The sequence below is a fragment of the Petaurus breviceps genome, unplaced genomic scaffold, assembly GCF_028583685.1.
Source record: "Petaurus breviceps papuanus isolate PSGF00001 unplaced genomic scaffold, PetGlider_PUasm1.0 178, whole genome shotgun sequence".
NCBI lineage: Eukaryota > Metazoa > Chordata > Mammalia > Diprotodontia > Petauridae > Petaurus > Petaurus breviceps.
The window spans coordinates 32,260,224-32,284,345 of NW_027185777.1; the positions used below are offsets into that span (position 1 = coordinate 32,260,224).

At 38.1% G+C, this 24,122-nt stretch overlaps 1 long non-coding RNA gene and 1 pseudogene across 1 annotated transcript in view; one reads left to right on the forward strand and one right to left on the reverse strand.

Moving 5' to 3' along the window:
• LOC138159802 (uncharacterized) overlaps window positions 1-24,122 on the forward strand; it is a 413,356-nt gene that overhangs the window by 73,982 nt on the left and 315,252 nt on the right. The gene's annotated exons all lie outside the window — the stretch shown is intronic.
• LOC138159815 (large ribosomal subunit protein eL18 pseudogene) lies at window positions 6,831-7,434 on the reverse strand (annotated as a pseudogene).

Genomic DNA, 24,122 nt, shown 5'->3' on the forward strand with positions numbered 1-24,122 from the left:
ATCCCTCCTCAGATAGCATTTTAAATGCATAAAAATAAACAGGATTGCAAAGGAGATAACTTACAGTAAATTAAAGATGTTTCTTTCCCTTCTAAATTCACAGATCTCCTAAAATTAGAGTCTATAGACTTCAGTTTAAGAACTCTTGAACTAAAGTGTAATCTCAAGTAATTTCAGGTTATGGAAATGATTGGAGGAGAAAAAAAAGGCCTGGTATTCAAGACAGTCATGTGTAGATAGTTTTAAGTACTTGGATTTTGGATATGCTCACACATGTGTCCACTCACATGAACATGTTCACATACACACACATAATCCTTATAAAGGAGATCCATGCAATGTGGGCTTCATTCTGCAGCTATGTTTCCCAAAGCTATGGCTGTGATGGCTGCTCCCCTTCCCATAATAACTGAAACTTTTGTTCAGTGAACCATCCCAATATCACTGGATGCCACTATGCTTTGCCTGCCTCCCAATTGGCAAGAGCTCTGCTATTTTGTTGAGGTTTGGTTCTCATATGTCCTTAAATATATTTTCTTTCCATTGCCTCAGAGGTGAAAATAGAGGAGAAGCAATGGATAGAAAGAATTCTGTGAGGAACTAAGAGGATTAATGAAGGAACAAGAAGTAGCTCAGCCAGGAAGGGATGGGGAAACAGTGATTTTAAGATTTATGCAATGTTCTGAAGATGAGCAACATTCTGTTCTTCTATTACAAATTCTATAGTCACTTGTGACCAGAGCATAGGACTATTAGAATCTAGGGCCAGGATTATCTATATAGGGGGATAGAAATATTTGTTTTCATAGGAGCATTCTACTACCAGCCTGACTTTTCAGAGAGTAAACAGAAAAGCACTCCGTCCTCAGTTCTGACAAATACTAACGTTGAGTCCAGAACCCAGAAGAACTCCAGGTGTGATGAATTCAAATTAACCAGTGGGTCAGATTTATAAAATCCCTGTGACTCTGATTTTATCTTTACCGGGTTTCAGTTTTCCCATTTATAAAATAACGTAGTTGGAGTAAATGATACCTGAGGTCTCTTGTAATCCATGAATCTTTGAGTCTTTAATATGTTTTTGGCATGAAAACTTCTTGCTCTTCTTCCTTATTACTCCTCCTGTATTCTTAATCTAGCTAGTGCAAATGGGGTGTGCTTCAGCAGAACCTGCATCATTGTGCGAAGGAAAGGAATCAATGTTAGGTTTGGAGCCAGAGGACCTGAGCCTCCATTTACTCATCTGTTCACTGAGGGGTTTGAAACAGATGACCTCTAAGATCACTCTCTAGACCTCTCTTTCTGATTACCCTATGAGTTTCTGAAGAGGTTCTGAATTCCATCTCTGCTACTTACTATGTGTATCTCTTTGGAGAGGCCACTCTATTTCTCTGAGCTTTAATTTTCTCATTCAAAAAAATGAAATGGTTGGACTCATCGGCCCTAGGACTTCTTCCAATTCTGAGACTATGATCATATCCAGTTATTAGTTTGGAGAACTGCAAGTCAGTAAATACTGTTATTCCTATGATTTATATAAACTGTAAAAGTACTGAAGAGACTGCACAAGAGACAAAACAAAATCATAAGCTCCTATGTAGTTAAGGAAGGCTTCACTGAGGAGGGGTGGCTTGAGTTTTGCTTTGTAGTTTGGAGGGCATTTTTGAAGTTGATGGAAGAGAGTAGGACATTCCAATTGAGGGGCATAGCAGGCCCAAAGAGAAAGATATGGCTTTTCCTGATAGACTCCAACGTACTAAACTGAAACTTATTGGAGTCCTTGAATGTTGAATTTTTGTCCAGCACACCATTCCATTTGGCTCCCATTGGCATTTGGTTGTTCTAAAACAGTATCATCCAAACATAGGGACTACTTTTTAGGTCTGTAATGGCTTCCCATGCCATAGATCATCATTGCTACCCACTTTAATAAAAGACTTTCTCTTTAAGAAGTAAGACTTGCTACAAGACATAGTTGGAAAGTGCCAGGAGTTTGGTAGAACACTCAATAAGCCCCAATCTTCTCCTTCTCTGCTTCATTACCAATACTTATAGTTTAAGTTTCCTTCCTGGCCCTCCTTGCCTAAAAATATAATTAACACCTTTGCCCAGTGCTTACTATTGGTCTCAACTTCATTTATTATTTAGAAGTCTACAAACATGAAATGAAGTATAGGCTGATAGAAATTATTTGAATAATTTTATGATTTATTTCAATGAAAAATGTTATTTTCTTAAAGGGAAGCTATAGAGGGAAGTTCGTTGAGATCATGAGTGATTGTTGTAATGTCACAATGAATCTCACTAAAATAGAGTGCCTCCAATAACCCAAGCTAGATATGCCTCTCTAGCCTCCTACTTTCCATACCATATCAGTAAATATCCTCTGTAATGGACATTGTTTTGGATGTGGATGAAGGGAGTCAGACATATGATATCATTGATATAGAGAACTTCTGTTGGGGGAGAATATACTCCCTATACCGATGCACATCAGCAACCATTCAGCACTTCGTAGACTTAATGAGCTGCCTGTAAACTGATAATTGAAGTGACTTTACCAAGGGTGGACATCAACTCTGTCTCTGAAGCAGGATTAGAACTCAGACCTTTTTTTTTTTTACTTCAAGGCCAACTCTCTATCCCCTATACCACATTGATTCATAAGTGGAAATAATTTATCATTTAATCACATGATGAGTATATCACACAATTCTAGTTGTAAAATTGTTATTGGTTTCATTACAGTGTCCCTAGGCCCAAGATCTTGAACTTTCACATCTATTCAATAACATGCTAGTCTACTTGTCTTTAACCTGGAGTCCAGATACATTTGCCCTCCCATGGATTCATGGATAAATTTCAGTAGGTTTATTAATTTGGATTGGGAAAAAAAGTTCATCTTTATTTTCAGTAACTTCTAACTGAAATTTGGCATTTCTTTCTATTGTGATTAAATACACACACAACATTATTCTGAAAAAGTGTTCATAGGTTTTACCATACTACCAAAGAGTTAATGGAAAAACATTTAAGAACCCTCTGCTAGGCTCTCTAGCCTGTCACCTTGCATTTCTTAAAGCTACATATTTCACTAGAGATTTAACCTATAAAGTAGAAAGGTCACTGGGTTAGTACAGAGTCTGAACATTCAGAGATCAAATTCTCAATTCCACTTCTTGTAGATTCATGTCTTTGTTTCAGTTTCACAATGATTTTTCTGCTTTGTAGGTATAAATTGTACTTGTAAGTTAAGGGAGGGGAAGATATAACTTATAAAAATAAAAATCTACTTAGGTGGAGATATAAATATTGTCTGATCAACTCAGACAAACCTATACATCCATGATCAGGCCAAAGGTGATTCAGGGAAAGTAGTCTCAAGAAGCAATGTCTACACAAAACTTTTAGACCTTTGGTCTGAGACTTTTAGCTTAGAGTCAAAGTTCAAATCTGGTTTTGCAGTTTCAAGAACCAAGTCTCTCTTTCCTATGGTTCATTACACTACAGAAATATAACTAGCAATTTCTGCAACTGGGGAAAATGGCATAAAACTCTTTGCACCTACAAGATTCTTTGGGAGCTACTACTTTGGGGGAGGAAGTATATACCATCTGGTGGGTTCTAATTTTCACATATTCTATTTTGCTCTGTGTATTTCTCTCTCTCTCTCTCTCTCTCTCTCTCTCTCTCTCTGTATGTCTGTCTGTCTGTCTCTATCTGTCTCCATCTTTGTTTGTCTCTCTCTCCCTCTGTTGCAGCAAGCACCCCAGCATGCCCAGGGTGGCTGCCAACACAGGTTCGTAGATCTGCTTTTCTAAAGGAAAGCAACTCAAAATGGGTTAACAATCTTGCTTTAATCAAATATGTCATTTACCTAGTCCAGGGGAAAAAAGATCAGCACCCCAAATTTCACAGAATACAGAGGTTACAAGCAGACAAAAAATACAGCCAGAGAAACAAATCAGCAGACAGGCTTCCAACTGTACAACCATTACATCCATACCTAGTCACAGTTACCAGAAAGGGGAGCACCACCATCTGGGTTTTCAAAGCCAGTGGGCTCAATGGCTGCTGCCCAGAGTCTCATCTGGTCAAATCATACAACTCTTCTCAAAGCAAGCCCCCAAACAAAATCTCACATCAGGGTATATATATATATATATATAGCCTTCTCCTGGATCAGAGAATGTCACTAACCTCTTGACCCACTGCCCAATCACAAAGTAAAAACAAGCCTCCTGCCACAGGCTCCATGTGACCACATTCAGTCTAATAGGGGGCAGAGTATATTTTCAAATCAAGGAAGGTTCTCAGAGTCACTTAAGCCTATCAAAGGGCCTAGGGGCAGGGAAGATCTTAAATTCACATTCCCATAACACCCTCTTCTTCTGTCCCTTCCCCTCTCTCACCTATCTTTCTCATCTCTATATATTTATATATACATATATGTACATATATGTGACTGCTAATTTTCTCCATTGACCAGTTGTTTTGGCATAGTCCAAATGTCATATATTAATTAATTTTTGGCAGGTTGTTGGTAGACACAACATGACTGATACTCCAATAATATGCCTACATAGAAGTCCACTTCTGATCCCTCATGATGTTCTACTGGTTTTGGAAGGCTTTGCTAGCTAGGCACAAGCTCTGCCTGGTCATATTCAATTGTAAAGCATTCAGGTATGGGTCTGGTCATGAACTGTGTGTCTATAGACCAAAGGTCTATTCTCACCATACTGGTCACTGAGTACAGATATTTTGAGCCATAACTCTGAAATGTTATCTCTTAAATCATGGAGAGGTCCCCATCCACATCCATGGAAAAACACCTACTCTAAGAAAATTACAGTCTTGAAATAGATTCACTTAAGTTTTCCCATCTAATAAATGGGGATGATACTTGAGTATTTCATGAGGTAGATAAAGGGAAAATAAAACAATGTTTTGTAAAATATAAAAAGTCTTTTAGATGGGTACAATTGTTAATATTATTGATTTTATTATAATATAAGTAAAATTCTTAATTGACTTGGCAGAGACTTCTCTTCAAAAACCAAAATAATGACAGCAGAGGCAATGTGGAGATTAATTAGACTTTTCCAGGTTGCAATAATGAATTGTGAAGGGCATTTACTTAACAAGACCCCTTCGAAGCTTTTGTACATGATTGCAGATGACACGTGTGACGTCCAGCAGTCCTTTCTTTTGCATAATGGTCACAGATTATACTGGATACTGGGAACATGGAGGTAAAGTGACAGCTTCAGTCACTTAATGAGAAGTTTATTAAGAAACTAGGACTGATTATCAGCTGCAAATTAGCCATAATGTGAGTAATCAGCAGAGATGTCACATTGGTGGAAGAAAGATGATAAACAGCCGAATGCTCATCCCTGTGCTAATCAAACAGTACCTGCAGTTCATTACAGACTCTAATTTGCAAAAATCCCAGGATATAGGTTGCAGGAAGTTGATGGGTTTGGAAAATTCATGCATCTGTGTAGTGGACGCTTTCAAAGTCTCTTTCATAGAGAAATTAGGAAGCAGAGTTTTTGTATATATAATATATGCATATATAAACACATACATATCCACTCACATTTTTATGTATGAATTTATATGTAGGAATACACATGCATATACACATACATACATACATGTTGTATATGTTGATCAACCTTGGATGAAAAATTTTAAATTGAGCTATGCTCTGAGACTCCAGGATATGCTAATAAATGTGAGAAAATGATGTTCTATTTGAGATAGCTGCATGCTGTGATTCACTTTTCATACTCAGTGAACACATCCAAGTTTTGGAAAGTAAATCACTCATAATGTGAATTCAGAATTTGAACCCAGGGATTCCTGCTTTGAATCTGGCTCTCCATTCACTGCATCATGCTGCCTTCCAATTGCTCATTCAGATAATTGACAAAAGTGTAGTCCAAATCAGAAATTCAGTGGTATACCAAAAGAGACTTCCTGCAACTCTACATTGGTCTATTATTCATCTCTCTTTGGATGCAGTTTTTTTTTTTCACTTAACTATAACAACCTGAATATTTCCTGCTCCGGGAAAATTGAAACCAAATTTTACCATGGCTATGACATTTCTTGGTTTATCACTCTATTTACTATACTTGGAAAATTAATTATGTAAGTTTGTCTTAACTTCCTTTTAGCCAATCTACCCTCACTTGGATAGACCAATTCTTTCTTTTTTTTATTTTTGCTATGCCCAAATATGTTTTTTAATTAAATTTTATGTTTATTTTTAGTTTACATCATTAATTTCCACAAGATTTGGAGTTACAAATATTCTCCTTGGCTTTCCCTATCCACCACTCCAAAAGAGTGAGTCCACTGAATACTCGCTCCCCCAATCTGCTCTATATCTTCCCCCATACCCCCTCTGACTTTCCAGAAGGGCAAGATGGATCTCTATACGCTAGGGCCTGTATATCTTATATATCTTATTTCCAAGTTGCATGTAAAATTATATATACATACATACATACACACATATACGCACACACACACACTTGATTTTAAAACTTTGAATTCCTGATTCTTTCCTTCTTCCCTCAACACCCACCCTTACTGGAAGACAAGCAATTCAATATAGGTTTTACATGTGTAGCTACACAAAACATTTCCATACTGGATACATTGTAAAAGATTGCCTATATTTCCCTTCATCCTATCCCAACCGCTACTTGTTCTAGTCTCTACATTGACCCTATCCCTTTTCTTTTTTTTTCCTTTTTTTTTTTTTTTTTTTGTTGCTGTTGTCCAAAACTCTAATATAACAAGGAGGAAGGGAGTTATTTTTTGTAGCCTTGGCTGGCACGGCGGCCCCTGGCACGCTTGGCCCCTGGATCGGATGTATGTTTTGGTATGGCTGTGGGGAGTGACCGGGGGGCTTCCCAAAATGCCTGTACACCTCTCTGCCCTTCCGGGGACCAGACAGCAGGACAGTGCCCCGGCCCTTGGGTGAGCTCATGGCCAGCTGGTCAAAGGTGAGGATCTTCCCACCAGCCTTGAGGATGTGATTCCGTGCATTGCTAGTGACACGAGGGGCACACACCTTCAGCTTGGGGACATCTTGTATCCTCACATCATCTGTCACCGTCCCTACGACAACAGCGGTCTTGTTTTTCCGGCCAGGAAACTTCATTTTCCTGATCATGCGCCACAGGGACGGGGAGGGGGGGGGGGGGGCGGTTGGTCCGGCTCATGAACAGCCTTTTCAGGACCACCTTTTTGAAAGCCGAGGTGGTTCTGCGGGCCAGGAACCAGCAGAACTTCACCAGCAGCCGCAGGTAGATATCCTGGCTCTTGGGTTCCTTGCGCCGGACTTTCCGGTCCTTGTTGTGGCGGATGTCGACTTCCATGCTGGCGCCCTACGAGACACAGGCCCAAACAGGAAAGACCCGACCCTATCCCTTTTCAAAAGTGTGTGTTTTCAACTTCTCTCTCCCCCAATCTGCCTTCCCTTCCATCATACCCCTCTCAACCCCTTCGTCCCTACTCTCCTATAGGGTGAGATACCCTATTTAGTGTGTATGTCATTCCCTCTCTGAGACAAATTCAATGCTTATACGGTTGCCCCCAGGGCAGCATACAATTCAGTATAGGCTCCACAGATACGTTCACATTAAACATTAGTCCAAGTTGTAAAGAAGAGTTATAACTAATGGAGTGAACAGTGAGAAAGAAGGAAGAAAACAAAATAAAACACAAAAGAGAGAGAGCAAGTAGTTTGCTTCCATCTGCATTCAGATTCCATTTCTTCTCTCTGGATGTGGATAGCCTTTTCCATCACAAATCTTCTGGAGTTGTCTTATAACCTTGTATTGCTGAGAGGAACCCAGTCTATCAAAGTTAATTATGGCAGGTACCATGTGTCTGTAATTATGTACAAAGTTCTCTTGGTTCTGCTCTCCTCACTCAGCATCAGTTTATATGTTTCCCTATATTATTATGAAGTCCGTCTGCTCCTCATTTCTTATAGCACAATAGTATTCCATTACATTCATAAACTACAACTTATTTAGCCAATCCACAGTTGATAGGCAGCCCCTCAATGTTCAATTCTTTGCCAACGCAAAAAGAGCTTCAATAAATATTTTTGTACATACAGGTCCTCCTCCCACTTGTATGATCTCTTTGGGATAGAGCGCTAGAAGTGGTATTGCTGGATCAAAGGGTATGTACATTTTTATAGCTCTTTGGTCATAGTTCCAAATTATTCTCCATAATGGTTGGATCAGTTCACAACTCCACCAACAAAGCATTTAGTGTTCCAATTTTTCCACATCTTCTCCAGCTTCTATCATTTTCCTGTTTTGTCATCTTAGTCAATCTAACTGGTGAGGTGTGGTACCTCAGAGTTATTTTGATTTGCATTTCTCTAATTAATAGTTATTTACTGCCTTTTTATATGCTTATAGATATCTTTAATTTCTTCCTCTGAAAACTATCTGTTCATATCCTTTGACCATTTATCAATTGGGGAATGAATTGTATCATAATTTTGAGTCAGTTATCTGTATATTTTAGAAATGAGGCCTTTATCAGAGACCCTGGTTGTAAAAATTCTTTCCCAATTTTCCACTTAGCCTTCTAATCTTGGTTAAATTGCCTTTATTTGTACAAAAACTTTTCAGTTTAATGTAATCAAAGTTATCCATTTTGCATTTTGTAATCCTCTCTATCTCTTGTTTGGTCATATATTCTACCCCTTTCCATAAATCTGACAGGTAAACTATTCCTTGCTCTTGATCACTTTCTTTATCTGTCACAATAAAAGTGTTGAACTAAATGGCCCAGGAGGTCTCTTGCAGCTCTCAATCTATGATCTGAGTCTTCAAGTTTACCAGGCATCAATATAGTTATATATGTATCTGTAGATCTCTCTCTGTATCTCTGTCTCTCTCTCTGTCTCTCTCTCTGTCTTCTTATTCTTTTCCTTTTTTTTTTCTTTTCTCCTGCTCCCTCTCTCACTCCCTGTATCCCTCTCTCCCACTGTCTGTCTCTATCCCTGTATTCCTCTTCCTCTCTCCCACTCCCTCTCCTCCCTTTTCCTCTCCCTCCTATTTTATTGGAGTATAACAACTACTCTGTATGGTAGATTCTATAGGTACTTTTACTGGTTTATTTAGACCTTTAAATTCATTGGGAGGAAACACTCTCCACAGATACAGATTAGCAATGCCTTTGAAAGATTGTCCCAAAGATATGAAATCTTGAGAGAATTGAGATGTTCACTGACAACTTTAGAGTCACAGAGCAATTTTGTGAGAGATGGGATGTAAACTCATGTCTTTCTGAGTCAGAGACTATTCTTTGTTCTACTGGCTTCCAGGAATTTTTACCCCCATTTTACAGATGAGGAAACTCTGGCTCAGAGGATTCCAGTGACAATTCTTGTGTCACAGGGTAGTATGTACAAGAGGCAGGATTTGAACCTCCTTCTTCTTGATTTCCCATCCAGTGCTTTCTCTGAATTTCAACAATATCTTATTTTCAGGGGTAAAGTCTCTGTGTGCTGTCTACAGCATCAATCCACAGCAGGAGGTATTGTTTGGAGCAGTTCATGACTGTCCTTATCCAACCTTCCATCCTAATAGATATAATCATACTGTACCCCTCATGAGGCAAGTTCAACTACCTTGAAAATGTTGGAGAAAACACTGATGACCTGGGATAATTTAATTACATGGGGAAAGCTCAAGGTTCACAATTTCTATGCCAGGTTTTCATACTCCATGAACACTACAATTTGTATGGGGTCATTCCAAGATCTTCACAGTTGCTGTCTGCTCAGCCAACTTATGTGTGCCAAACTTCATTTTGCCAGATGTGCTAAACCTTGGAGTATCCTCCACCCACCAGCAGGCATCATAGTAGTGAGTTTTGTGGGGGGCAAATAGATGAAATATGAAAAGCCTCAACCTGGAGAAAAAAAAAAAAACTACTGCAAGGGTGAGATAGACATATACAAAAATTCCAGTGGTGTTTCATCAGAAAAGGTATAGACAGATGGGTGGAATTCCAGGGATTTTGGCAGTAAGCATTGAAAGAAGTTCTAGGAAGACAAACAGTTGGCATCAGGGTGTTCTCATGCTGGGTATCAAGTGAATAGGCTGGCATGAAGGCAGAATACAAGTTAGAGAAACTGCTGTCAGGCTGTAGAAATGAAATTCAGTCAAGGCAACAAATAGTCACCAGGACAATATAGCTGCACGTAGTGGAACCCTCACCTTCAAAGCTATGAGTTGTAGGCAAGCAGACACTTTTTGGGACAACTGATAAGAGACAGTCTCTCAATCCCTCAGGTGCTAGAGCATGTAAATGGGCAGCATGCCATGAAAGAGACTTGGACAGAAGCAACACAACAATAATTAGGTTCAATGACTAAAACTGTCACATTGAGGTGGAGGTGATGAGTTAGAGGTGATCACAATAGAAAATTCTGGAGCCCAGTGCATGAAGCATCAGAAAGCTGACTTGAGACTGAAGTACTTTTATTCAATATTCCTAATGTCAGTTAGTAAATAATTATTTTGTCTTTACTGTTTGCCACACATTATACTAAAGACTAAGGATGCAAACAAAAGCAAAAGCACATGTGCATGCACACGTGCACACACACACACACACGCCATGCATAAAGTTGATTGATCAAAGCTCAGTGAAATACAATTCCTGCCCTTTCAGCAAAGCAGACTTGGAATATTGACCTGTTATAACTGACCTTTGCCCAGTGGCTATATTTCTATATCTTTGCTGTCAAAATAATTTTCAAACAAATAAGCCTATATGGACTGAGGAGGGAGTCAGATTGAGGAAAGAGATTTGTCAGAATGTGTAGGAAGGAATAAGGAAGAGAGAGTTAGTTTGAACTGTGGTTCTCACAGGTCAGAAGGATATGCAGAACAATTGCACCATTAACTAAGTTGAAGTGACAACCATCTATCTATTCTACTTTCTAAGAGACAAGGGAAGAAACTACCTGAATATGTGGCACTTTGATTATACCCAAGACTTCCATTTCCTGGGCCAAGCAGCATCTGTCAACATCAATTAGCAATGCAAAGAGCTCCCACTGGGTACAAGCTCTACCTTTTAGCATTTCACTTATTACAATAATTAACTGGTTTCCTATGTGCCCCATGCACACATTTCATTCCCTGGGAGATGAAACTATCTCTCAGAAGCCTTCAAGCTCCTTGCTTGGAGATCTAAGAGGCCTTTAGACATCTTGATGGCACCCACTGCTTGAGTCCCTTTGAGTGGCTCCTCAAGATATTTTTACTGTTTGACTTCCTAAGCAGGAAGGGAAAGATCAAATGTTCTGGGAGAAACCTAGTGGAACACATCGTTGGACCCCCTATCCCAAAGACTTTCTTCCTCTACCCTGAGAGATGCGACATTGCAGTTAGAGTGAAATAAGCAAGCAAGCTTCAGCCTCTGCTCGATTGAAGAGAAAAAGGCCAGAACTATAGCTTTCTGCTCTAGATGAATTAGGTTTCTCTCTTAAAGTCACTGAGCCGAGAATAGGCTGGAAGGCAGACAACGAAGTATCGACTTACTTTTGCTTATGAAATGATGGGTATTGACAAAGAGCACATTGATGTCATTTCCGTCATTTCCATCGTTTTTAATGATATCTCATAGATTCTTATTTAAAATCAAAGAATAATTTATGTCTTTGAACTTCACCTAAGCTAAAACCTCCTTCAATCAGTTCAGTTTAACTAACTTCAAAGTTTTCTGAGGTTTTTGGAGTTGAATGGCATATTGTGTCCCAATAAGTTATTCAGAGTCCTCAAAGAGGTAAAATAATGTGAACATCTCCAACAAAGTAGTGTGAGCATCAGGAAAACATATATTTGACTATGGACCCACAAGACAACCTAAGACCCCAATTTTAAAATGGGAAAATAGTTACAGTACCCAGTTTTGCAATGGCTTTATAATGTGACAAGATTTTAATTACAAGGCTTCCATTTTATTTTTAAAAGAAAATCCCTTTCTTTGGGAAGTTTTCTTAAAGGAGGAGTGTAAGGATATTTTTCACTCTTCAGACAGAGCTGCTTAAACTCTTCTGGTTCAAATCCTGTCTTTATCTCTGACAAAAATAGGGGGAAAATAGTGATGGTTAAGTGAAATATTTTTATTTTCTCAATTTAGAGAAGGCTCTGCCCAATTGAAACATGGGTGCTTGCCTTTGAGAGTAATGTAGAAGGTAATATCAATAGTTTACATACCTTAACCAAAACTTTCCCTTTCCAAACAAACACCAAAAAGCTTAGACCAATGAACCACTTTTTACCCAAAGTAACAAATGGAGTTTAAAAATGAAACTTTGGCATGAATTCTCAAGCCTGGGTCCAATCCATGGCTGTCCAGCAAACAGAAGGGTAAAGGAAATGTGGGGAGAATGTTAAGTCTCTCAAAGATATAATCACAGGACTTATGTACACTTAGGGCTTTAATAAATCCATGCTTCAAGTGACCAGTTAACTTGCATTTGCCTAAATCAATTTAACTTCTTTCAGTCTAAGTTTCCTCATCTGTAAAATGGGAATATTAACAGTATCACCACACACACTGTGTTTTGTGAGGATCAAATGAGATAAAATATAAAATGTGATGCAAAACTTAAAATTCTATATGTACATATATTTATACATACATACACACTCACACACATATACACATGTACTTTACCCTTTTAAAGATTTATATAGGCTATTTCCATTACTTGATTGTTCTTATAATGCAATCTAGTCTCCCAAAGAAAATAATGGATGCAGTCCAATTTGGTAAGCGTAGCAGAAAGGGTTAATAAGCAAATTAATTTATCAGTTTTTAAGCACAAGAAGTAATTAAACTCTAGAAGAAATCTGAATCATAATTGAAAGTGAGTAATGAGCAAGCAGGATGTGAAGGAAAAATGAGGTTGGTAATTAAGACAGGAAGTTCAGTTTAACAAAAGAGAATAAGATCCAGGATTTGTCAGTTATAGCACGGTGATATCCTGCAGATATGAAGTGGGAAAGTTCAGATGAAACTGCACAGTCAAACTGTGACTGAGATGGGGTTAGGTTCCAGCCCTAAGAATTCAGTGGTCAAGGGAGAAAATTCTAAGAATCCAATTTCCCTTTGACTGCAAATCATCCACATATAACCAATTGAAATATTTTAAAAGGCTTATGGGGGAACTGTCAGAAATTAGAACTAAAGAAATATCAAGCTATAAATTGAGATTTTCCCTCAACCCTCTCCCTTCAGAAAGTTTCTGAACTACTGATGCTGGGCATATATCAGTTCATATTCAATCTTTAGTATAAAGTTGGAGGATGAGGCCTCAGGTAGGGTAACGAATGAGCAGAAAAGAGAAAGACAAATTGCCTGAGGCCATAAGTCCCCTATCCTGAATTGAACAATAATATGTTTTTGAGGATTTACTGTGCACCAATACTGTGCAGTGCAATTTGAGGGTTAAAAAAGACACCTCAGTTTCAGCCTTTTCCCTTGAACTTGGCCTCTTATGGATGATAAAGTATATGTAAGCATGAAACAAAAAAAAAATGAAATGAATGTTACAGATAAACATAGCACTGAATGGCATAGCCTGGAGGGTACTGAGGAAGACTTCTTGAGCAACATGGTGGGAGTTTTAAATGATGGGAAGGGTTTGGTTAGGCTGAAAGGAAAAAGGAGTGTATTTAAAGTCAGGAGAGTGAAATGAACAAAGAGACAGAGGTGAGTGCTAGGGGAGTAGTGAAGACTTTAGCTTACTAGGAGCATGTTTTCATTTGCGGGTAGAAGTGAATGAGGGGGGGGGGGGCGGCCAGGCAGCACATCGAGTAAGAGCACCGGCTCCAGTGTTGAGAAGACCTGGAGATCGAATCCCAGGCTCAGACACTTAGCACCCACCCAGAAACACCTGGCCGTATAACCTTGAGCAAGTTACTTAACCCCGATTGCTTTAAGAAAAAAAAAAAAAAAGAAGTGAATGAAAGGAGATAATAATTGGTAACCAAAGTGAGTTGGGTGTAAGTTGGAAATCTGGAGTTGCTCTGATGGGAATACTGATTTATATTGAATCTACCATTATTTTTGCATTTTTAAAGTTATAGCACATATATAAATATTACTTCATGTATCCCTTAATACTGCCTCGTTAGATACTTTGTCCCCAATTGCTAAATTTGTATGTGTATATGTATAAAGACACAGTCATACACACATATGTACATGTATGTATGGTCATATTCATTTAGAGGCAGAGGTATCTAAAATGTGATTTCATCAGTGTGGAGAACCATGTAAAGTTAATGCTATTTATCAGGGCAAATCAACATTTAACAATCTTTGTGAGCTGTCTTAGGAAATGAAAATCAGGTAACTTTCCAAGGGTCATGTAACCAACATCATTGAAATCAAGAAGTGTTTATACAATATCAGTTATTTTCCAAGTACTGTGTAACAAAAGTGGAATTCTAAGAACTCAGCCCATCCTGGCCCTTAGAACGGTCTTCTTATCTAAAATGTCCATGATACCTCACATTAATGATTTAGTTGATACTGTAATCTCATTCTTCTCATCTTTGTTAATGGAACACTGACATAAATGTTCTTAGGACAGTCACTAGACTGCTGTTATTTATTTGCATTCTCTGTTCAATGGAAAATTGAAAAATTTATAAAACAAATAGGGAAGCTGGGTGGTGCACAGGAGAGTGTCAGGCTTGAGAAGGAAATGGCAGAATACTGCAGTACCATTGCCAGGAAAACCCCAGATGGGGTCATAGAGCGTCATGCATGACTGGAATGACTAAAAAAACACTAAATATAAAATAGCTGCTTTTTGCAGTTGAATTAACCTCCAAGCCAATCCTTTGTAGTATTATTGAAAGGGTCCTTGGTGCAATTCCAGTAGCACCTAGGACAAAGGAAACGATCTGTTTCATCTTGTTCTTATTATTTTCATCATTATTATCAAATTATGTTATTGTTATTATTAGTATTGTTGGAATCAGGTAGGTGGTATGGTAGGTAGAGAGATCCAGGCCTGGTGTCAGGAAGACCTGAGTTCAAACATACTAGATGGGTAACCCTGGGCAAGTCAGTTAACATCTGCCACAGTTTTCTCATCTATAAAATCAGGATAATAATAGTACCTACTGCTGAGCATTGTTTTGAACATCAAATGATAAAAATAATTGTAAATCACTTAGCATAGTTCCTGGCATAGCGTAAGCACTATATAAATGTGGTTGTTGTTATTTATTTTTGCTACTAATATTATTATCCAAACAAGTTATAATTTATACAGCATTTTCAAGTTTTCAAAGTGCTTCATATAGGTGCTTCATAGATGAAACAATTCTGGCTAAAATAGCCTAATTATCCATCACTCTCTCCTAGTACATCATTTTCTTCTGTCCTGCTTGTTCTCAGTCTCCTTTGGTGCATCTTAATCCATGTCCTGCTCACTAACCAAAGATGTCTCACAGGGATTTGCCCTGAATTGTCTTCTTTTGTCCCTCTATAATCCTCTACTTGTTGATCTCATCAACTGCCATGGCTTTAATTAATCAGATCTCCCTATTCTGCCTGAAGCTCTCTGCTGACTGCCGGTCTTCCTTCTCAAACTACCTTTCTGACATCTCAAACTGCCCAGTAGAAATCTAACAAATGTCCAAAATGGGACTCTTTCTTTCTTCCTAAATCTTCTCCTCTTCCAGACTTCTTTATTACTATCAAAGGTACCACTATCTTTCCAAGCTTACCACATAGATGTCCTCATCTCCTCACTTTATTTCAGTATTCTCACTGTGGGGACCCAGTTGAGTGAATTCACTCTCCAGGTGTCTCTACTGGTTGACTATCAGTTCAGGAAATAACCCTCCTTAACTTTTTACCTGCTTATATAGGCTCCTTTTAGTTCATGTGTCTTATGTAGATTTCGGCTGCCATGTTTAAGTCAATAAGTGGTTCTGCTTATTTTATTTGTTGATTTATGCCCACTAATTATTCTGTGCTGTATGAATAAGTAATAATTACTAATCTTTGCCAAATGAAGGAAAGCTTAGGCTATAGATTTGCCCCCTGCCCCAATTGTCTGAATTGTAGGTAACTTTCTCTCACCTTTCCTAAAATTTAGTTGACCACATAAAACAATATTTAAGTTACTCATCATGACCAAATCTGTTGCTTTATGATGTTAAACTCATCAAGGTTGCAGTCATTTGAAAATGATCTTTAGTTTATGACAGGAGAATACTCTGTCTCATATATAAAAACATGTACAGTAAGTTTTTTCTTTTTTTCATTATTATTATTTTTTATTTCTTTTTTTCAAATGCTTTATAAACTTCTGATTTACATCATTCATTTCTGCCAGATTTTGAGTTGCAAATTTTTTCCCCATTTTTCCCCTATGCACTACGCCAAAATAGCAGTCCCACAGGATATGCCCTCCTCCACTCTGCTCTCTATATTTTCTCCCATACCCCTTTTGAATTTTCCAGTGCATCTCTATGTCCCAGTGCCTGTATATCTTATTTCCCAATTACATGTAAAATAGTATTAATATATATATGCATATATTTAAACATTTGATTTTAAAACTTTGAATTCCAGATTCATTCCCTTCCTCCCTTGTCACACACCCTTACTGGCAAGATAAGCAGTTCAGTATAGGTTGTACATGTGTGGTTAATGCAAAACAATAACATAGTAGATATATTGTAAAAGACTGACTATATTTCCCTCCCTCCTATCCCACCTCCCACTTGTTCTATTCTCTACTTTGATCCTGTCTGTTTTCCTAAGTGGGTGCTTCCAACTTCCCTCCACCCCCAGCCTGCCCTCCTTTCTGTCATCCCCCCTCTCATCCCCTTTCCCCCTACTCTCCTGTAGGGTGAGATACCTTATTTAGTGTGTATTTCATTCCCTCCTCAAGCCAAATTCAATGGGAATAAGGTTGACTCATTCCCTTTTGCCTTCCTGTTCTTCCATTCCATTGTAATAGTTTTTCCTTGCCTCTTCTATATGAGATAGTTTACCCCATTCTGTCTCTCCCCATCTCCTCTCATTATATTCCTCTCTCACCTCTTAATTTCACCTTTTAAATATCATCCCTTCCTGTTAAATTGGTCCTGTGCCCTCTATCTATGTATACCTGTAAACATATATGCACGCATTCACATATGTATTCATATGCCCATATATATATATATATATATATATATTCTCTTCAACTACTGAGAAAGGTTTCATAAGTTACAATTATTGTTTTTCCATATAGGAATGATAATAGTTCAACTTTGATAAGATCCTAATGATTTCTTTTCCCTATTTACCTTCTCATGCTTCTCTTGCTTCTTGTATCTGAATGTCAAATTTTCTATTCAACTCTGTTTTTTATTTTCAACAAGAATGCTTGAAAGTCCTCTATTCCACTGAATGACCATATTTTCCCCTGAAACATGATACTCAGTTTTGCTGGGTAGGTGTCTCTTGGTTTTAATCCCAGCTCTTTTGACCTCCAGATTATCATATTCCAAGCCCTTTGATCCCTCAGTGTAGAAGCTTCCAGATCCTGGGTTATCCTGATTGTTTTCAATTCAAATTGTTTCTTCCTGGCTACTTGTAATATTCTCTCCTTAATCTGGGAATTCTGGAACCTGGCTATAATATTCCTAGGAGTTTTCTTTTTGGGATCTTTTTCAGGAGGTGTTTGGTGGAGTCTTTCAACCCCTATTTTGCCCTCTGGTTCTAAAACATCGGGGCAGTTTTCTTTGAAAACTGTTATTTTCCTCAGTCAGGCTGTTCACTCTCATTTCATAATTTTCTTGCATTGTTCTTATTTCTCTTCCCAATTTTTCCTCTACTTCTCTTATCTGCTTCTTAAGGTCCTCTATGGCCTGTAACCAGCTCATATTTTCCTTTGAAGCTTTTGGTGCAGGAGTTCTGACTTCACTGTCTTCCTCCTGTTCCATGCTTTGCTCTTTTTTGTCCCCCAAACAGGAGTCTAATGTTGGAAACTTCTGTCTGCTTTGTTTCCTTTGCCTGGTCGTGTTGCCCCTCCATCACTTGATCCTTGGGCTTTTTGCCACAGTAGGACTCTGCCACCAGAAAGAGGAGCTTTTCTGCCAAATGCTGGGGTTTTCTCAGCTGTGGGAGGTATTAGGTGAGTGCCCTTTCTGAGGCCTCCACCTGCTCTGGAAAGCTGGACACACACACCCAGGACCTCCAGCCCAGACTGCAGTCCAGATCCAAGCAGGTTAAAGCAAGAGCTATTACCCCTCAGACTGGTGCTTGGTCCTCCTACAGTCTGCAGGCCAGGAGCTGAAACTGCCACCTGGTGCTGGCTGGCTGTGCTGGAGTTTTATTTGCTTCTTGCCCCGGGGCAAAAGACAAGCACTCCCACTTACTGGGTCCCAAAGTCCCAACTGCACTGACCTCTCACTTTGTCCTTCACATCTGTGTGTTGATAAATCTTGAAATGGCCAAGCTGCTGCTGATCCGGAGTCCTTCTGGCTGGTGGCTGGTCAAGACCACCCTGGGGCTAAAGCCTCTGTGTGGAGCTGGGCTTGGCAACCAGAGTGCTGCACTGTCCAATTCCTTCTGGCCTGCTGGGCTGTCCTCAGTGGGAGGTTAGCTTCTCTGTGTCATTTTGTGGGTTCTGCAGCTCCAATGTTTGTTCAGAGTCCCCTTTTTACATGGATTGGGGAAGGTGGAAGCTGGAGCCATGGGGAGGTCCTGATTCTATTCCACCATCTTGACTCTGCCCTCTATACAGTAACTTCTTACAGTTTCTAGATTTACAGACTTTTGAAACTGAGGGGTCTTTAACATTATCTAGTCCAACTCCTGCATTTAAAACATGAAGAAACTATTTTTTCAGAAAAGTGATTTGTTCAAGATAATATAGAAAACTCTGGACAGAACAGTAGCTAAAACCTAGTGCTCTTGAATTTTGCTTGAATAGCATCAATAAGACAGTTCCAGAAAAAATAAAAAGAAAGAGAGGTGAGGGAAGGAGAGAAGAGAGAGAAAAAGGAGAGAAGGAAAACAAATGCAATCCATTTCAGAGCATTAGATTTATGACACCTTTAGTGGAAGGGAGACAGTGGGGAAGGGTCACAAGTCATTAGGAATTGGAAATATATGTTGATTCCCCAAGGAAACACCAATTTTAATATTTTTAGGAATGAAAATTAAGTATATAATATAACACTTACACAAGATTGGTAAAAGAGTGGAAATTTCAAGGAATACATGTTAGGAAATTTAACCGACAATAAATAATAGAACACAGCAGCTCCCCAAAGAATAAGAAATATTGGCCTAGAGAGAGTGAAAGAAATCAGCAATTATTGCCTCTTGATCTCAAAGTACTGGACATGTAGTTAGTACATGAACTTTTATATTAAATATATGTAATAAGGAAATTAAATGTGTTTCTGTCACATTGCAAGCTCAGCAAAAAAAGGCAGATATATAAAAAAGAAATTGAATACACTCCAACATTATCAAAAGAGGAAAAATCTGTAACTTTATCCATACTAAAATACTTGGTATCCTGTTATCTGGCACTCTATTTGCACATTGTTCTATAAATTACATTGTGCTCAGCCAGCTATATTGGACATAAGCTGGATTTGGCAGGAATTTTTTTTGCAGTAATACAATGGGAATATTTGACTGTGGGGTTGCTCCCTACACTGTTAAATGAAAGCAAAAGCTCTGGTACTTAGCCTTGTAGATTCTCTCATTTGCCCTTTAATATAGGGTGCCACCTGCCAAAAAATAAGTTCCTGAAACAGAGATCTCTATTGTGTTAATTCTGGCATAATTCTTTAAGTTGAACAGCCTTAGATGTGGAGAGAGGCAACAGTCAAATGAGCAAAAAAAATACAACTAAGAAAAGCATATTTATATAGAACTTTAAGGTCTGCAAATTACATTACAAATGTTAGTTCATTTGACTCTCATAACACTGCAGGGTAGATAAGGCAGTAGGATAGACCCAAACATCCATTAAGATAAATGTAACTAAAGCCTACAGAGACATAGAGAAATGTTTACAAAAATATATTTTTTGAATCTGGGGCCAAAGCTCAGATATTTGTACATTATGACGAATTCAGCTTTAAAGGAGCTTTGCCAAATTCTTGCGTAGTCTAAATATTCATGATTTTATTGGCTCATTGAATTACATGTCACTTGGTACCCTTGATTCCAGCTGCTGAACATTGACAGAGGAAATTATCTTTCAAAAAGCAACCAATGTGTTATTATTCCAAAGCACTCCTGAATGAAAGCAAATCTTAGATTTGAAAATAATGATTATGGTGATACTTCCATGTTGGTAGTGTAGTTGGTTGGGAAAATGGGCTATATGCCAGGTGATCTGAAGTACGTGGTGGAGAAAAGAAAGAAAGAAAGAAAGAAAGAAAGAAAGAAAGAAAGAAAGAAAGAAAGAAAGAAAGAAAGAAAGAAAGAAAGAAAGAAAGAAAGAAAGAAAGAAAGAAAGAAAGAAAGAAAGAAAGAAAGAAAGAAAAGAAAAGAAAGAAAGAAACTGGCAGTCCTTTTCCTGATCCTTACTTCAGCAGAATTTAGCTGGCACCAATTTTAAGAATGTTATTTTATTCCATGAAAGACTGTCTAGTTGATCCAATCTTAATTCTCATAGACCCTTCTGGTTGACTTTGTCATTTGCCCTTCTGTGTATCTCCTCCCCCTCTTTTTTTCATGGCATTAGGGTGCAGAACAACTCTGGAAGTCACATAGAGATGAGTGTAGTTTCCTACTACATTGCTGGATTTACCACCCATTTTCAGAGAGTTGTGTCTCTTTAACTGTGAGAATATTTACAAGTCATGTATATATTTCATAACTATATGTCACAGGGCACAATTATTATAAACTTTCTTTTAGTTGCTTCATCAGAAATGAGCCTAACATAGCAACTAATAGAACTATCGACTAATGATTTTTTTTGATCACAGCAACTCTTAAAAACCCTTTGATAACATTGTTGAGTATCACCTAGAACCAGAATCAATCTCAGGGCCCATATGATTGTTTTGTAGATGTAGAAATTGAGGCCCAGCCAAGTGAAGTTGATTTGTCCAAAGTCACCCAGGCCACAAGTTGAAAAAGAAGTAGAGATGAAATTAGAGAAGCTGTAATCTATCTTAGTGGACAAAGGATGAAATGAGAACTTTGAAATATTAAAGTGTAATATTACTATCTATTTAGAAGATAAATCCTTGACTGAACGGGATGCTTTTCATGCACAAGGATTGTTTACTTATCTTTGTATCTCTAGACTTCAGCACACAGTGCTGATACATAGTAGGTACCCAAGACACTGAATCCTAGGGCATTTGACATCGTTGAACTCTCCAGTATATGATCTAAAAATAGCATTGGAGGGAGTTTAACTAGGCAGCAAGAGGCAAGCAATTTAGAGAGCAATGATGCCTTCAAAGGCAAATAATGAGAGTTCCTCCACAAGCTCTCAATAACTTGGCTACTTGAACCACAGACACTAATGACATTTTCTTGACACCTTCATAGAAAATAGAAAAGATTCAAGAGAAGTTGAAAATCGGGCTAAGTCTGGATTTTTATTCCACTCATATCAAAAAAATTTTTATTTGGTCCCAAAATGTGACTATTATGTACTTTCCTGCAGTATTCTCCAGTTGGATAAAATAATATCATTCCCAATTAGCCAGCAGTGACAATAGTAAACACACATCCTTCCAAATGAAGAGATTTTAGAGACAGTGTTATTTTACAGGATCCCTCTCTCTATGGATGCTTATTTGTACCTAAAGACTGCTGGTTTAAAAAAATGATCACAGGGGTAGGGGGGTGGAGCCAAGATGGCAGAATAGAAGCAGGAAATCTCTGTGAACTCCCACATAACCACCTCAAACACCTATAAAATATGACTCTCAACAAATTTTAATTTTTTTGGAATGATACTTTAATTTAGTCATTTGGTAAAAAGGCACTTATTTTTTCTCTTTTTTATTTTTTAGTTTACATCATTCATTTCCACAAGATTTTGAGTTGCAGATTTTCTCCCCATTTTTCCGCTACCCACTATCCTAAAACAGCAATCCCACTGAATATCCCCTCCCTCAATCTGCTCTCTCCCATATCTTCCCCCATCCCCCCTCCAACTTTCCAGTAGGGCATGGTGGATCTCTATGCCCCAGTGCCTGTATATCTTATTTCCCACTTATATGTAAAATAATAGCAAAAATAACAATATATATTTAAACATTTGATTTAAAAATTTTGAATTCCAGATTCTTAACCTTTCTCCCTCATTACCCACCCTTACTGGGAAGATAAACAATTCACTATAGGCTTTATATGTGTAGCTATGCAAGACATTTCAATAGTGTTTGCATTGTGAAAGACTAGCCATATTTCCCTCCATCCTATCCCACCCTCTACTAGTTCTATTCTCTACTTTGATCTTGTCCCTTTTCAAAAGTGGGTGCTTCCAACTTCCCTCCTCCCCCAACCTGCCCTCCCTTCCATCATTCCCCCTCTCATCCCCTTCCTCCCTACTCTCCTATAGGGTGAGATACAATGTTTAGTATGTATATCATTCCCTCCCTAATCCAAATTCAATGAGAATAAGGTAGACTCATTCCCTTTTGCCTTCCTGTTCTTCCATTCCATTGTACCAGTTTTCCCTTGCCTCTTCTATATGGGATAATTTACCCCATTCTATCTCTGCCCATCTCCTCTCATTATATTCCTCTCTCACCTCTTCATTTCAAATTTTAAGTATCATCCCTTCTTATTCAACTGGTCCTAAGCCTTCTGTCTATGTATACCTGTACACATTTATACACATATTCACATATGTATTTACATGGCCATATACCCTCCTATATAGACACATATATGTATGTGTACATATGTATATATACATTTCTATTCCCTTCAACTCTTCTAATACTGAGAAAAGTTTCATAAGTTACAATGATCATTTTTCCATATAGGAATGTAAATAGTTCAACTTTGATAAGTTCCTTATGATTTCTTTTCCCTGTTTACCTTCTCATACTTCTCTTGCTTCTTGTATCTGAATGTCACATTTCCTATTCAACTATGGTTTTTTTCATCAAGAATTCTTGAAAGTCATCTATTCCATTGAATGACCACATATTCCCCTGAAACATGATACTCAGTTTTTCTGGGTAGGTGATTATGGGTTATAATCCCAGCTTCTTTGACCTCTGGAATATCATATTCCAAGCCCTTTTATCCCTCAGTGTAGATGCTGCCAGATCCTGTGTTATCCTGATTATGTTTCCACAATATTCGAATTGTTTCTTCCTGGCTGTTTGTAACATTTTCTCCTTGATCTGGGAACTCTGGAACCCGGCTATAATATTCCTAGTTTTCTTTTCAGGAGTTGATTGGTGGATTTTTCAATCCCTATTTAGCCCTCTGGTTCTAAAACTTCAGGGGAATTTTCCTTAAGAACTTCCTGGAGGATGATTTCTAGTTTCATAGTTTGATCATGGCTTTCAGGTAGTCCAATGATTTTAAAATTATCTCTCCTCGATCTATTTTCCTGGTCAGTGGTTTTCCCAACAATATATTTCACATTGCCTTCTATTTTTTTCATTTGTTTGTATCTGTTTATATAGTGTCTTGATTACTCATAAAGTCACTACCTTCCATTTGTTTCAATCTAATTCTGAAGGAATTTTTCTCTTCACTGAGGTTTTAAGATTATTTTTCCATCTGGCTAAACCAGCCTTTTAAGGCATTCTTCTCCTCATTGCCTTTTGAGCCTTTTTTGCCATTTGAATTAGTCTGTTTTTAAGGTGTTATTTCCTTCAGTCAGATTGTTGACTATCATTTCATAATTTTCTTCATCATTCTCATTTCTCTTCCCAATTTTTCCTCCACTTCTCTTATTAGGTTTTCAAAATCCTTCTTATACTCGTCTATGGATTGTAAACAGCTTATATTATTCTTGGAAGCTTTTAGTGCAGTAGGTCTTACTTCACTGTCTTCCTCCTGTTCCATGCTCTGATCCTTTT